The following is a 13,807-nucleotide window of genomic DNA, read 5'->3' as shown; positions in this document are numbered from 1 at the left end:
TATCCCTATTATATAGATATTATTTCCTTTCATGTTGTCCCGCATTTCCCTTAATCCCTCTTCATTCTTTCTGAGCCTCTTTTCCTTTTCTTGCTCATTCTGGGTGTTTTTTTCTACTTTGTCCTCCAGCTCGCTGATCTGATCCTCTGCTTCATGAAGTCTGCTTTTGATCCCTTCTACTGTGTTCTTCAATTCAGAAATTGTATTCTTCATTTCCTCTTGGCCCTTCTTGACAGTTTCTATTTCCTTTTTCATGTTGATACAGTTCGCAGTGAGTTCACTGTAGTTTCCCTTTAGTTTCTGGTAGTTCTCTGTGAGCTCAGTGAGTTTCCTGACAACCAATTCTTTGAACTCAATATCTGATAGCTGACTCTCCTCTTTTTCAGTTAGCATTCTTTCTGAGGCTTCCTCCTTTCCTTTCATTTGGGGATTGTTTCTTTGTCTTCCCATTGTTTGTGAGACTCTTCTTGTTAGCTTCTGCTTCTTAAATTGATCTGTTTTGCCTCCTTGGGTTTATAGTATGACTTTTATTGTAGAATGTCAGTGGGATTCAGTGGTGCTCTCTCCTTAATCTCCTGAGCTCACTGTTCTTGGACTGTCGTTTATGCGTATAACAAGGTCTAACACTGGTCTTTTCAGAGCTTCAGGTTTTATTGTCTCACCTGTTTGAAAATAGAAAGAAAAAAAAGAGAAAAAAAAAGGGAAAAGGAAAGTCTTCTCCTGGCTTTAAACTGGTGAGGTCAGTTCTGCTTGTCTTCCTTTCTGTGAAACGGGAGGGGGTATGTGGAGGGATTGGTTTCACTTTTCTCCCTTTCTCAGCTACACTCTCTCTGCTGTTGTCCACCCTCCAGTCCAGTTCCTCAGGGTCTTTTTACTCCCCCCTAGGCCTGTAGTCCACCAGTTGTGCTGTCCTTGATGTGCACCAATTAGGGGCAACTCACACTCCACCTTCTTGCTCTTTGCTGTCCTAGATGCTAGGGGCTCCTGGTGTTCCTTGAGGGTATTTTAGCCCCTTACTGGGTTAAGTCTTTTCAGGGAGTGCAGTCTCCCCTAGCCCTACAGCTCCCGTCTGCTGAGCATTCTGCCTTCCTCCTAGAGAGCGAGTAGGGCCTGCAGGGCTCTGTGTGCATGGGCTAGGTCAGAGGTGTTCTGCCCCTGGTGCTTCAGGCATGGTCGCCCGTGGGCAGCCAGGCCGTTGATCAGCGTTCACACTCACCAGAGGTTTCAGGTGTGTGCACCCAGGGCACTGATCAGGGTTCGCACTGCCTGGGCTTCAGGTGTGGGCACCCAGGCCAGTGATCAGGGTATGCACCCACCCGGTGGTTTTGTGCCTGTGTGCCCAGGCGTCCAGGTCGCTGATCTTCGTCCCCACTAATCCCAGGCGTTGGGCCCGTGTGCCTGGGCAGCTGGGCTGCTGATCAGAGTGCGCACCAACCCGGAGTTTCAGGTGTGGGTGCCCAGGGTGCTGATCAGTGTGCATACCCACCCGGGGTTTCAGTTTGTGCACCCAGGCCTCTGATCCATGTGTGCACCTGTCGGGGCGCATTATTGCAGCCCCTGTCCGCCATGGATGAAGAATAAGTCTACTAAGACATGATCTTCTTGGGGAGGAGAGGTGGCCAATCTCTCAAAGGAGAAGGGCCCTGAGCCTTTTTTCCCATGGGCTTTTATTAGGTTCATTCACACAGGAATACAGATAAAGCTCATCAATCATTGTCAGCCAGTAAGGGTTAAACAATACATAATTTACAGAGAAATTTGAGGGTTTATTCTGAGTTACAGACATTTAGTTAGAGGGCTATAAAACTTTAGGTGCCAGACTCATCTCAGGTCTGGAATCTTATCTTTTAAGCTGAGGGTACTAATTAAGTAGGTTTCACAGGAATGTATGTATTTGCTCTTAGGTCTGATTCCCCAGGGAATCCGCCCCTCCCAGCACAGGACTGCACTGCCCTCTGTCATTGTTTCAGGCTTAAGTCAGGCAAGGGAGTAAGGCAGACAAGAGATTAGGAGACTTCTTGCAGACAGAATGAGGACTCAGGCTATTTCGAAGCCTAGGGGTGAGGGTCCATCACCCCCTTTTTCTATAGTACCTCGAGTCCTTCCCTGCGAGCTTATTCCTGGTGACCAGAGCCAGTCTTAGGTTGCTCCTCCCTTGAGGAATCTTACCCATATTTGGCTAACTGGTCAAGCTCAGGGCCAAGCAGGGTGAAGTGGGCAGAGATGGCACACCTGCCAGGGAGATAAGCTTTGTCTCCTTAGTGGCTTATGTTCCCAACTCTGACTAAGCCTTAACCATGGGGGGTTACAGCTTTTGAAAACAGGCAGGGCAGTTCCCAACATGCGCCAACTGGGATTCAGGTGTGTGCTGGGGTTGCTTATCCAGTGTTCATAGTCCAGGGGCTGAGGGGGTAGGGGTGAAAGAGGCCATGGCTGCTGTGGAGAATTCTCTAAACAGCCGCTGAGTGCCTCTATTTTATCTTTTTCTTTTCACGAAATTCCTCCTATTCAAGCCCCTCTGGTCCAGACAAGCACCTGGCCTCTCACACAGCCCAGCCTGGCTCTCTCTCAAGAATCCTGCAGAAGACCTGTGCCCCAGCCAGGTTTTTTCAGCTGCCCTGGTCCCTGTGCTGGTCCCAGGGACCTTATTGTCCTTAAATACTCTTCTTACTGTCTGATCTTTCAATGTCCTCTATCTTTGCTCTCTGATCTTCATATATGCTGGAATACCATTGGCTGTTCACTCTGTTCCTCAGATCAGCTAGAAGTTTCACTGGTGCCGAGGGGAAGTGGACTCCACTCCCACCTATCTCACTTCCATTTTCTTCCTGTTTTTGTTTTTTTGAGGTTCAGTTGTTTATAGTTCTGATTTTGTTGTCATTTTACTGTTCATAGTTTTTATCTTCTTCTTTTCTTAGCTAAGTCCCTTTAACCTTTCATATAAGGCTTGGTGATGATGAACTCCTTCAAATTGACCTTATCTGGGAAGCACTTTATCTGCCCTTCCATTCTAAAGGATAGCTTTTCTGGATAGAGTAATCTTGGATGTAGGTCCTTGCCTTTCATGACTTCAAATACTTCTTTCAAGCCCTTTTTTGCCTGAAAGGTTTCTTTTGAGATTCTGTTAATAGTCTTATGGGAACTCCTTTGTAGGTAACTGTCCTCTTCTCTTGCTGCTTTTAAGATCCTCTCCTTATCTTTAATCTTGGATAACTTAATTATGATGTGTCTTGGTGTGTTCCTCTTGGGTCCAATTTTTTTGGTTGTGTTTTTCAGCTTTATTGTTATTGCTGACACTATTGCAGACATGCCCATCACTCTCCCTAGGCCTTTGCCCACCTTTACCTAGCCCCCATACCACCTTCCTTCTGGCCACCACAACTGTTGTCTGTGTCTATGGGTCATGCAGAGGATTCATATGTTCTTTGGAAAATCCATTTACCTTCTTTCAATTAGTCCTTATTCCACCTCCCACTGACAGCTGTCAGTCTGTTCCATGTATCCATGACTCTGTTTCTATCTTGTCAGTAAAAAAACACAACAATCAATATTAAGACCTGATTATGAGGTAGTGAAGGTAGGTTTATACTTGAATCAAAAATTACTCAAAAGAATAATAGCTGAAAAAAGTATCAAATCTGCTGAAAACCACTAATTTAGCCATCCAATATGTTTAAGGAACTCTAAGCAGGATAAATGCAGAAATGTACACCCAGAGACAACATAGTCACAATGAAAAGAACCAAAAATTAAAAAAAAAAATCTTTAAAAAAAGCAGTGGAAAAATGATTCATCACATGCAACAGAACCACAAAAACATTAACAACTGACTGGTCAGCAGAAATAGTAAAGGGTGCTCGCTTCGGCAGCACATATACTAAAATTGGAATGATACAGAGAAGATTAGCAAGGCCGCTACACAAGGATGACACGTACATTCATGAAGCATTCTATATTTTTCACACTAACTCAACCTAGGACCTATCTGGAAATACAACTAAATAGTGAAGAAAATAATAAGAACAAACAACTGAACAAGAGCAAGACAGAAGTCTCAAAACCTTGCACATACAGAAGAACAAGCTCCAACACAACCTGCCCACACTTGCAAAACAGAAAACAAGATGTGGGGAACTGACTGACCGCAGATAACCAGCTGGTGGGAAAGACCAACCAAAGAAAGTCTCAACAAGAACCAAAAACTAAACACATACAGGGAGCCAACATAAACCACAGCCCAAGATCAGTAAGATCGGGAGATCAAGGAGACTGTACCACTGAATCTCACAGGTATTCTACCACAGCAGTTCACACTATAAACCCAGGGGGACAGAAGAGAGCAACTTAAGAAGAAGAGGCTAAAAGGAAGAGTCTCACAAACAATGGGAAGACAAAGATGTGATCCTCAAATGAAAGGAAAGGGGGAAGTCTCACAAACAATCCTAACTGAAAAAGAGGCAAGTCAACTATCACATATTGAGTTCAAAGAATTGTTTATAAGGAAACATAATGAGCTCACACAGAATTATCAAAAACTACAGGGAAACTACAATGAACTGACTGAAAACTATATCAATATGAAAAAGAAAATAGAAACTATCAACAAGGGCCAAGAGGAGATGAAGAATACAATTTCTACTGAAGAACACAGTAGAAGGAATCAAAAGCAGACTTGATGAAGCAGAGGATCCTATCAGCGAACTATAACACAAAGTAGAAAAAAACACCAAGAAGGAGCAAGAGAATGAAGAGTCTCAGAATGAATGAAGAGGGGTTAAGGGAAATACAGGACAACATGCAACGAAATAATATCCGTATAATAGGGATACCAGAAGGAGAAAAAGAAGAGCAAGGGAGAGAAAACATGTTTGAGAAAGTAATGATGGACAACTTCCTTGGGGAGAACCAAGATGGCAGCGTAGGTAGACACACTGCGCCTCCTTGCACAACCAGAACTGACAGAAAATTGAACGGTAAGGAAGTCCCACACCAAGGAAATAAAAAATAAACATTCATCCAGACCCGTAGGAGGGGCGGAGACGGGCAGCCGGGGCGGACAGGACTCGCATTGCCTTGGCGGGACTGAGACTGGCAGAGTGTGGGACGAACGGGGCAGGCAGTCTGACCACTGGCAGACCCTGCGGCCCCACATTCACGCAGATAAACCCAGAGGGCCAGACTAAGAGTGGCGGAGAACGGGGCAGGCAGAGAGGCGGGTAGCACCTCGGGGCCCCACATTCGCGCACAGATAAACCAGACAAACGGCGGGGAGCAAAGCAGACCATGCAACCCAGGGCTCCAGCGCAGGGGAATAAAGCCTCAAAACTGTGATTGAAAATGCCCGTGGGGGTTTGGGCGGCAGTAGGAGAGAATCCCAGCCTCACAGGAGAGGTCCTTGGAGAGACCCACAGGGGCCTAGGGCGGGCACAAGCCCACCCACTCGGGAACCAGCACCAGAGGAGCCCAGTTTGATTGTGGGTAGCGGAGTGAAAGACTGAAATCCAGTGGAGAGAGGAGCAGGCGCCATTGTTCCCTCTCGGCCCCTCCCCCACGTACAGTGTCACAGTGCAGCAAAAACAGTGTTACCCCCGCCCCGGTGAACACCTGAGGCTCCACCCCTTTAAGTAACAGACGCACCAAGACAAAAAAAAAAAAAAAATGGCCCAAATTACAGAACACTTCAAAGCTCCAGAAAAAATACAAGTAAGTGAGGAAGAGATACCAACCTATCGGATGCACAGTTTAAAACACTGGTTATCAAGACGCTCACAGAATTGGTTGAATTTGTTTGAAAACCAGATGAAAAAATGAAGCTTATGCTAAGAGAAACAAAGGAAAATGTACAGGGAACCAATAGTGATGCGAAGGAAACTGGGACTCAAATCAATGGTGTGGACCAGAAGGAAGAAACAAACATCCAACCAGAAAAGGATGGAGAAACAAGAATTCGGAAAAGTGAGAGGAGGCTTAGGAACCTCCAGGACATCTTGAAACATTCCAACATCCGAATTATAAGGGTGGCAGAAGGAGAAGAGGAAGAACAAAAAATTGAAAACTTACTTGAACAAATAATGAAGGAGAACTTCCCTGATCTGGCAAAGGAACTAGACTTCCAGGAAGTCCAGGAAGCTCAGAGAGTCCCAAAGAAGCTGGACCCAAGGAGGAACACACCAAGGCACATCATAATTACATTACCCAAGATTAAATGCAAGGACCTACATCCAAGATTACTGTATCCAGCAAAGCTATCACTTAGAATGGAAGGGCAGATAAAGTGCTTCTCAGATAAGGTCAAGTTAAAGATGTCCATCATCACCAAGCCCTTATTATATGAAATGTTAAAGGGACTTACCTAAGAAAAAGAAGATCAAAAATAGGAACAGTAAAAATGACAGCAAACTCACAGTTATTAACGACCACACCTAAAACAAAAACAAGAGCAAACTAGGTAAACAACTAGAACAGGAACAGAACCATAGAGATGGAGATCACATGGAGGGTTTTCAATAGGGGAGTGGGAGGGGAAGAGGGGGGGAAAGGTACAGAGAATAAGTAGCATAGATGATAGGTGGAAATAGACAGGGGGAAGGTAAGAATAGTGTAGGAAATGTAGAAGCCAAAGAACTTATAAGTATGACCCATGGACATGAACTATAGGGGGGGAATGTGGGAGGGAGGGGGGGGGAAGGATGGAGTGGAGTGAGGGAGGGGAAAGGGGACAACTGTAATAGCATAATCAATAAATATATTTTAAAAAAACTTCCCTAATTTGATGAGAGAAAAAGTCACACAAATCCAGGAAACACAGAGAGTCCCTATCAAGAGGAACCTAAAGAGGCCCACTGCAAGACACATCATAATTAAAATGGCAAAATTCCAGGACAAAGAAAGGATCTTAAAGGCAGTAAGGGAGAAATAGGAAGTAACATACAAGGTAGCCCCAATAAGGTTAGCAACTGACTTCTCAATGGAAACGCTCCAAGCCAGAAGAGAATTGCAAAAAATATTCCAAGTAATGAGAACCAGAGGACTGCAACCAAGGCTACTTTACCCAGCAAGGTTCTCAATTAACATAGACCAAATAAGAAGTTTCACAGACAGAGAAGTCTAAAAGAATACACCTCCATCAAACCAGCTCTGCAAGAAATGCTAAAGGGACTGCTTTATGGAAAGGAAGGAAAAGAGAGATAAAGAGAGGAACATAGGTACAAAAAAATCAGCAATTAATTACTACCTATCAAGAATAACCTTAAATGTAAATGGAATAAAAATTCCAATCCAAAGACATAGAATAGCTGAATGGATAAGAAAGCATGACCCACACATATGCTGACTACAAGAGACCTAACTCAGGATGAAAGACCTACACAGACTGAAAGTGAAGTGCTGGAAACAAATTTTCCAAGAAAATGGACAGGTAAAAAAAAAAAAGCAGGGGTAGCAATAGTCATATTGGAGAAAAGAGAGTTCAAAAGAAGGGCCATAAAGACATACCCAGAAGGTCACTTCATATTACACAAAGGAAGAAGACATAAACATTGTAAATATATATGCACCCAACATAGGAGTTCCCAAATACATAAAGAAAATCTTGGAGGACTTCAACAGAGATATTGACAGCAACACAATTTTACTAAGGGATTTTAATAGCCCATTGTCAAAGATGAACAGATCTTGCAAACAAAATATCAACAAATATATCATGTCACTTAACAATGCCCTAGATGAAATGGACTTAATTGTATATATAGAGCCTTTCATCCCAAAGAAGCAAAATACACATTCTTTTCAAATGCACAGGGAACATTTTCAAACATAGACCACAGGATAGGACATGAAAAAAGCGTCAACAAGTTCAACAAAATTAAAATCATATCAAGCATTTTCTCAAACTACAAGGGACTGAAACTACAAACGAATCTCAAGGAAAAAACTCCACAACACCACAGAACATGGAGATTGAATAGCATGCTATTAAACAATGAATGGGTGAAGAATGAGGTTAGGGACAGAATCAAAAAGTTTTTGGAAACAAACAAAAATGAACTCAAAGCAATCCCAAACCAATGAGACACAGCAAAGGCATTCCTGAGGTGGAAGTTCATAGCGATACAGACCTACAGAAAAAGAATAGAAACATCTCAAATAAACAACCTAACCCTACAACTAGAAGAATTAGAGGAACAGCAAGAAAGACAATCAGAACAAGTACAAGGAAGGACATAACCAAGATCAGAGCAGAATTAAATTTCATAGATTCTAAAAGCACAATTGTAAGGATCAATGAATCCAGGAAGTGGTTCTTTGAAAATCTAAACAAAATCGACAAGCCTTTAAGCAGGCTCATCAAGTAAAAACGAGAGAGGATGCAAATAAACACAATCAGAAACAAAAAAGGAGACATTAGAACTCATACCACAGAAATACAAAGGATTGTAAGAAATTACTTCGAAGAACTGTATGCCAAGAAATGTGAAAATGTAGATGAAATGGACAAATTTCTGGAAAAATATAACCTTCCAAAACTCAATGAGGAAGAAGCAGAAAACCTGAACAGACCAATAACAGCAGACGAAATTGAAACAGTAATCAAAAGCTTCCGAAACAAAAAAGCCCTGGACCAGATGGTTTCCCAGGGGAATTCTACAGAGCATTTAAGGGAGAGCTAACCCCCATTTTCCACAGATTATTCCAAAAAATTGAATAAGATGGAAGACTCCCAAACTCGTTTTATGAAGCCAACATAATCCCAATCCCAAAACCAGATAACAACATAACAAAGAAAGAAAACTTCAGGTCAATATCGCTGATAAACATAGACGCTAAAATCCTCAACAAAATATTGGCAAACCGTATCCAGCAATGAATTAAAAAGATCATACACCGTGATGGAGTGGGATTCATCCCCAGGATGCAAGGATGGTACAATATTCGCAAATCAATAAACATAATACACCACATAAACAAAAGCAAAGAGAAAAATCACATGATCATATCAATAGACGCCAGAAAAGCATTTCATAAGGTACAGCACCCATTTATGATAAAAACACACAGCAAAGTGGGAATAGAGGGAGCATTCCTCAACATAATAAAGGCCATATATGAGTGACCTACAGCCAACATCATACTCAATGAACAAAAACTTAGAGCTTTCCCACTAAGATCCGGAAGAAGACAAAGATGCCCTTTCTCACCACTCCTATTCAACATAGTACTGGAAGTCCTAGCGACAATAATCAAACAAGAAAAAGCTATAAAAGGCATCCAAATTGGAAAGGAGGAAATGAAACTGTCACTGTTTGCAGATGACATGATAGTGTACATGGAAAATCCTATAGTCTCCACCAAAAAACTACTTGACCTGATTAATGAATTTGGCAAAACAGCTGGATACAAAGTCAATACACAGAAATCTAAGGCATTCCTATACACCAACAATGAAACAGCAGAAAAAGAAATCAGGAAAAAAATCCCATTTGATATGGGAACAAGAAAAATAAAGTACCTAGGAATAAACCTAACCAAGGAGGTAAAAGACCTGTACTCAGAAAACTACACAACACGAAAGAAAGAAATTAAGGAAGACACAAACAAATGGAAGCATGTACCATGCTCATGGACTGGATGAATTAACATCATCAAAATGGCCATATTACCCAAAGCAATTTATAGATACAATGCCATCCCTATCAGAGTACCCATGACATATTTCCCAGATATAGAACAAATATTTTAGAAATTTATATGGAACCATAAATGACCCTGAATAGCTGCTGCAATTTTGAGAAAGAAGAACAAAGCAGGAGGCATCACAATACCTGATATCAAACTGTATTACAAGGCCACTGTCATCAAAACAGCCTGGTACTGGCATAAAAACAGGCATATAGACCAATGGACCAGAACAGACAGCCCAGAAATAAACTCAAGTCTGCATGGTCAATTAATATTTGACAATGGTTGCAGGACCATAAAATGGAGCAAAAATAGCCTCTGCAACAAATGGTGTTGGGAGATCTGGACAGCTACACTCAAAAAAATATAACTCGATCATCAACTTATGCCATACACAAAAATTAATTTAAGGTGGATAAAAAACTTAAATATAAGTTGTAGCACCATAGAAGTTCTAGTGGAAAACATTGGCAGGAAAATCTCAGACATTCCACACACCAACATCCTCACAGACATGTCCCCTAAAGCAAGGGACATAATGGAAGGAATAAACAAGTGGGACCTCATCAAAATAAAAATCTTCTGTATGGCTAAAGAAAACAGCATTAAAATGAAAAGAGAACCAACAGTATGGGAAAACATATTTGCCAATGATACCTCAGACAAGGGACTGATCTCCAAAATATATAAAGAACTCACACGACTCCATTTCAGGAAGACAAACAACCCAATGAAAAAATGGGCAGAGGACTTGAACAGACACTTCTCCAAGGAAGACATACAGAGGGCCCAGAGACATATGAAAAGATGCTCAGCATCACTAGCCATCAGAGAGATGCAAATTAAAACCACAATGAGATAGCATCTCACACCAGTCAGAGTGGCCAACATAAACAAATCAACAAACAAATGTTGGAGAGGATGAGGAGAAAAGGGAACCCTAGTGCACTGTTGGTGGGAATGCAGACTGGTGAGGCCACTGTGGAAAACAGTATGGAATTTCCTTAGAGAACTAAAAATGGAACTGCCTTTTGACCCAGCAATTCGACTGCTAGGATTATACTCTAATAACCCTGAATCAGCAATCCAAAAGGACGTATGCACCCCAATGTTCATAGCAGCACAGTTTACAATAGCCAAATACTGGAAGCAACCTAAGTGCCCATGAGCAAATGAGTGGATCAAAAAGCAATTGTACATTTACACAATGGAATTCTATGCAGTAGAGAGAAAGAAGGAGCTTATACCCTTTGCAATGGCATGGATGGAACTGGAGAGCATTATGCTAAGTGAAATAAGTCAGGCATTGAGGGAGAAATATCATATCATCTCACCTTTAACTGGAACATAACCAATAATAGAAAAAAGCAAACAAAATATAAGCAGAGACATTGAAGTTAAGTACAATCTAACAATGGTCAGGTGGGAGTGGGGAGGGGACAGTGAGGCTAAGGCATTACAGGAACTACTATAAAGGACACATGGACAAAATCAAGGGGGAGGGTGGAGGTGGGGGCGGGAGGGCGGTTCAGCTGGGGTGGGGTGGAGGGATGGGGAGAAAAGGCACACAACTGTAATTGAATGACAATACAAAATTAAAAATAAAATAATAAAATAATAAAAAATATTTAAAAATAAAAAAAGAAATAGTAAAGTTTAGAAGGCAGTGTGACAATATATTTAAAGTGCTGAAAGCCAGCAAGCCAACAAAATATTTTGTATGCAGAAGAGCTATCTTTCAAACATGTAAGCAAATTAAAGGCTCTCCCCAATTGTGGAATTACATTCGTACACATCTGAAGTACATTCTAATAGGATGGATATTGTAATGACTGCCTAAGAGCAATCATTAGAAAATAACTTTAAAATATATAGTTTTAATAGTCAATTATATAGGTCTCAAGAGTACATTTATATGATCATATTAACCAATGTCACCCTAATAAATTTAATAAAGATATTGATTCCAAGATGGCTGCAAAGTATATGGAAGCTGCATCCATTTGCTCCTATCCCCAAACTGGTTTTACAGCTGAATTGCCAAGCAATCAACCTGTACAATCAACTGAAACCTACATGATATGAAATATTATAACCAAGGCATACAGAAGATGCCACATAGAGACTGGTAAGAGGGGTTGAGATGCAAAGTGGGAAAGCCCCACATGCAGGTGTGACAACAGCTGAGAAACTCTAGATACCATGGCTGCAAAACTCCTACCACTAGGAGTGAGGGGTCTTAACCTCACAAGAGGCATCCCCAACCCGCAGCAACAGAGATGGGAAGAAGAGTCTGTGTTGCATCTGGAAATGGGCATAGCGAGGATTCATTGCACCTAGGACACTCAGAGTGTACCTTCCCAGTGTAGAGCACTCCTATTGTTACAGCATCAGCCTGGAGAGTTCACAATACAGGCTTCAACTGCTGAAAAGGCCATGCTGCTGCACTTGGGTCCTTCAGAGTGCTCTACTGGCTAAAGCAAGCAGTGACGTTAAGGGGTCTTCTGTTTTCTGGGGAGTATTTAAGCAGAGACTCATATAGTGACAATTGAGTGGCTTGGGAAAGAGGACCAGTCTCCTCCATCTCAAGCACACAGTCAGTGGCCTGCCTTCCACCTGTTGAACCACTCCTGCTGCTGAGTTTGCAGGCACAGGGGAGATATGCAAGGATGGGAATTTTGGGCTGTCCTGCTGTATTTGGTTTTGTGCTGCACCAAGCTGGAAATTTCGATCCTGCCCTGAGGAGACCAGCCATGTGGAGAGGTAGAAGTGCAGCATAGGGATAAAAGTTTGGGCCCTGTCCTGCTTGGTTTGGCAGTAAGGCAGGTGACACACAGAACTGAGATTTTCAGACTGTCTCCTGGGGAGGCTTCTGTCTGGGACCCAAACGGGTTCAATTTCTTTAGGACTCTCTGAGCTTCTTAGACTTGCATGTCTAGTTCCTTCACAGATTGGGGAAGTTTTCCTTCATTATGTTTTCAAATAAGTTATCAGTTTCTTGGTCTTCCTCTTCTTCTGGCACCCCTAGGATTCGGATTTTGGAACTTTTAAAGTTGTCCCAGAGGATTCCTAAGCCTCTCCTCATATTTTTTAATTCTTGTTTCTTCATATTGTTCTAGTTGAATGTTTATTTCTTCCTTCTGTTTCAAATCTTTGATTGAGTCCCGGTTTCCTTCCCTTCACTGTTGGTTCCCTGTATATTTTTCTTTATTTCACTTTTCATAGCCTTCACTTCTTCCTCTATTTTGTGACCATTCTCAATCATTTCTGTGAGCAGTGTTTTGAACTCTGCATCTGATAGGTTGGCTAGCTCCTCATCACTTAGTTCTTTTTCTGGAGTTTTTAATCTCTTCTTTCATTTGGGATATATTTCTTTGTCTCAGAGCAGCTGTTACATTGTAAGGGGCAGAGCCTTAGGTATACACCAGTGTGGGGCAACCCACTTCACTGCGTTGTGGGGCTGTCTGTGGGGGAGGGATCAGTGAGGGAACAATGCCACATGTGTGGCTCTCACCCCACTTTCAGTTACTTCCCTTGTTTCCCACAAGTGGACTGTGCCCTTTCAGGTGCTGATTCCCTAGTAGGTGGGTGGTGTACCTTGTAGGATCCCATGGAGCATTCCAACAGACTCTCCTGCAAGATTGAGGATTTCTTCCATCACAACAACCCCCACAGGATTTACAGTCAGAGGTTTTGAGGCTTTATTTCCTTGTGCTAAAACCCTGAGTTGCATGGTCTGTCTCACTCCTCAGTTGTTCCTCTCGGCTTGTCTACAGGTGAATGTGGGATACCCTGGTCCACCAGCCACCACCTCACCCACTCTGGTCTGCCAGACAGAGTCCTTGTCACCCCGGCAGCCTGTCTCTGCCCCTCCTACCAGTCTGCGTGAATGTTTGTTTAACTCTTTGGTTTTCGGACTTCCATACAGTTTGATTTTCTGACAGTTCTGGTTGCGTTTTGTTTTTAAATTGGTTATTATTCTTCCTTTTGGTTGTGTGAGGAAGCAAAGCATATCAACCTATGCCTCCACATTGGCTAGGCCACCTGTACCATGTCTTTATCCATTCATCTATTGATGGACACGTGGGTTGCCTCCAGATCTTGACTATTGTAAAAAATGCTACAATGA

At 42.3% G+C, this 13,807-nt stretch overlaps 1 non-coding gene across 1 annotated transcript; it reads left to right on the top strand.

Annotated features, from left to right (window-relative positions):
* Positions 1-3,853: 3,853 nt before the first annotated feature.
* Positions 3,854-3,960, top strand: LOC112308260 (U6 spliceosomal RNA). Its single transcript, XR_002975157.1, has one exon. It is a non-coding gene; the product is annotated as a U6 spliceosomal RNA (small nuclear RNA).
* Positions 3,961-13,807: the final 9,847 nt, after the last annotated feature.

This window comes from Desmodus rotundus, chromosome X (genome assembly GCF_022682495.2).
Source record: "Desmodus rotundus isolate HL8 chromosome X, HLdesRot8A.1, whole genome shotgun sequence".
NCBI classification, from domain to species: Eukaryota; Metazoa; Chordata; class Mammalia; order Chiroptera; family Phyllostomidae; genus Desmodus; species Desmodus rotundus.
The sequence above is the reverse complement of the archived record's forward strand: the minus strand, read 5'-3'. Positions and strand labels throughout refer to the sequence as shown.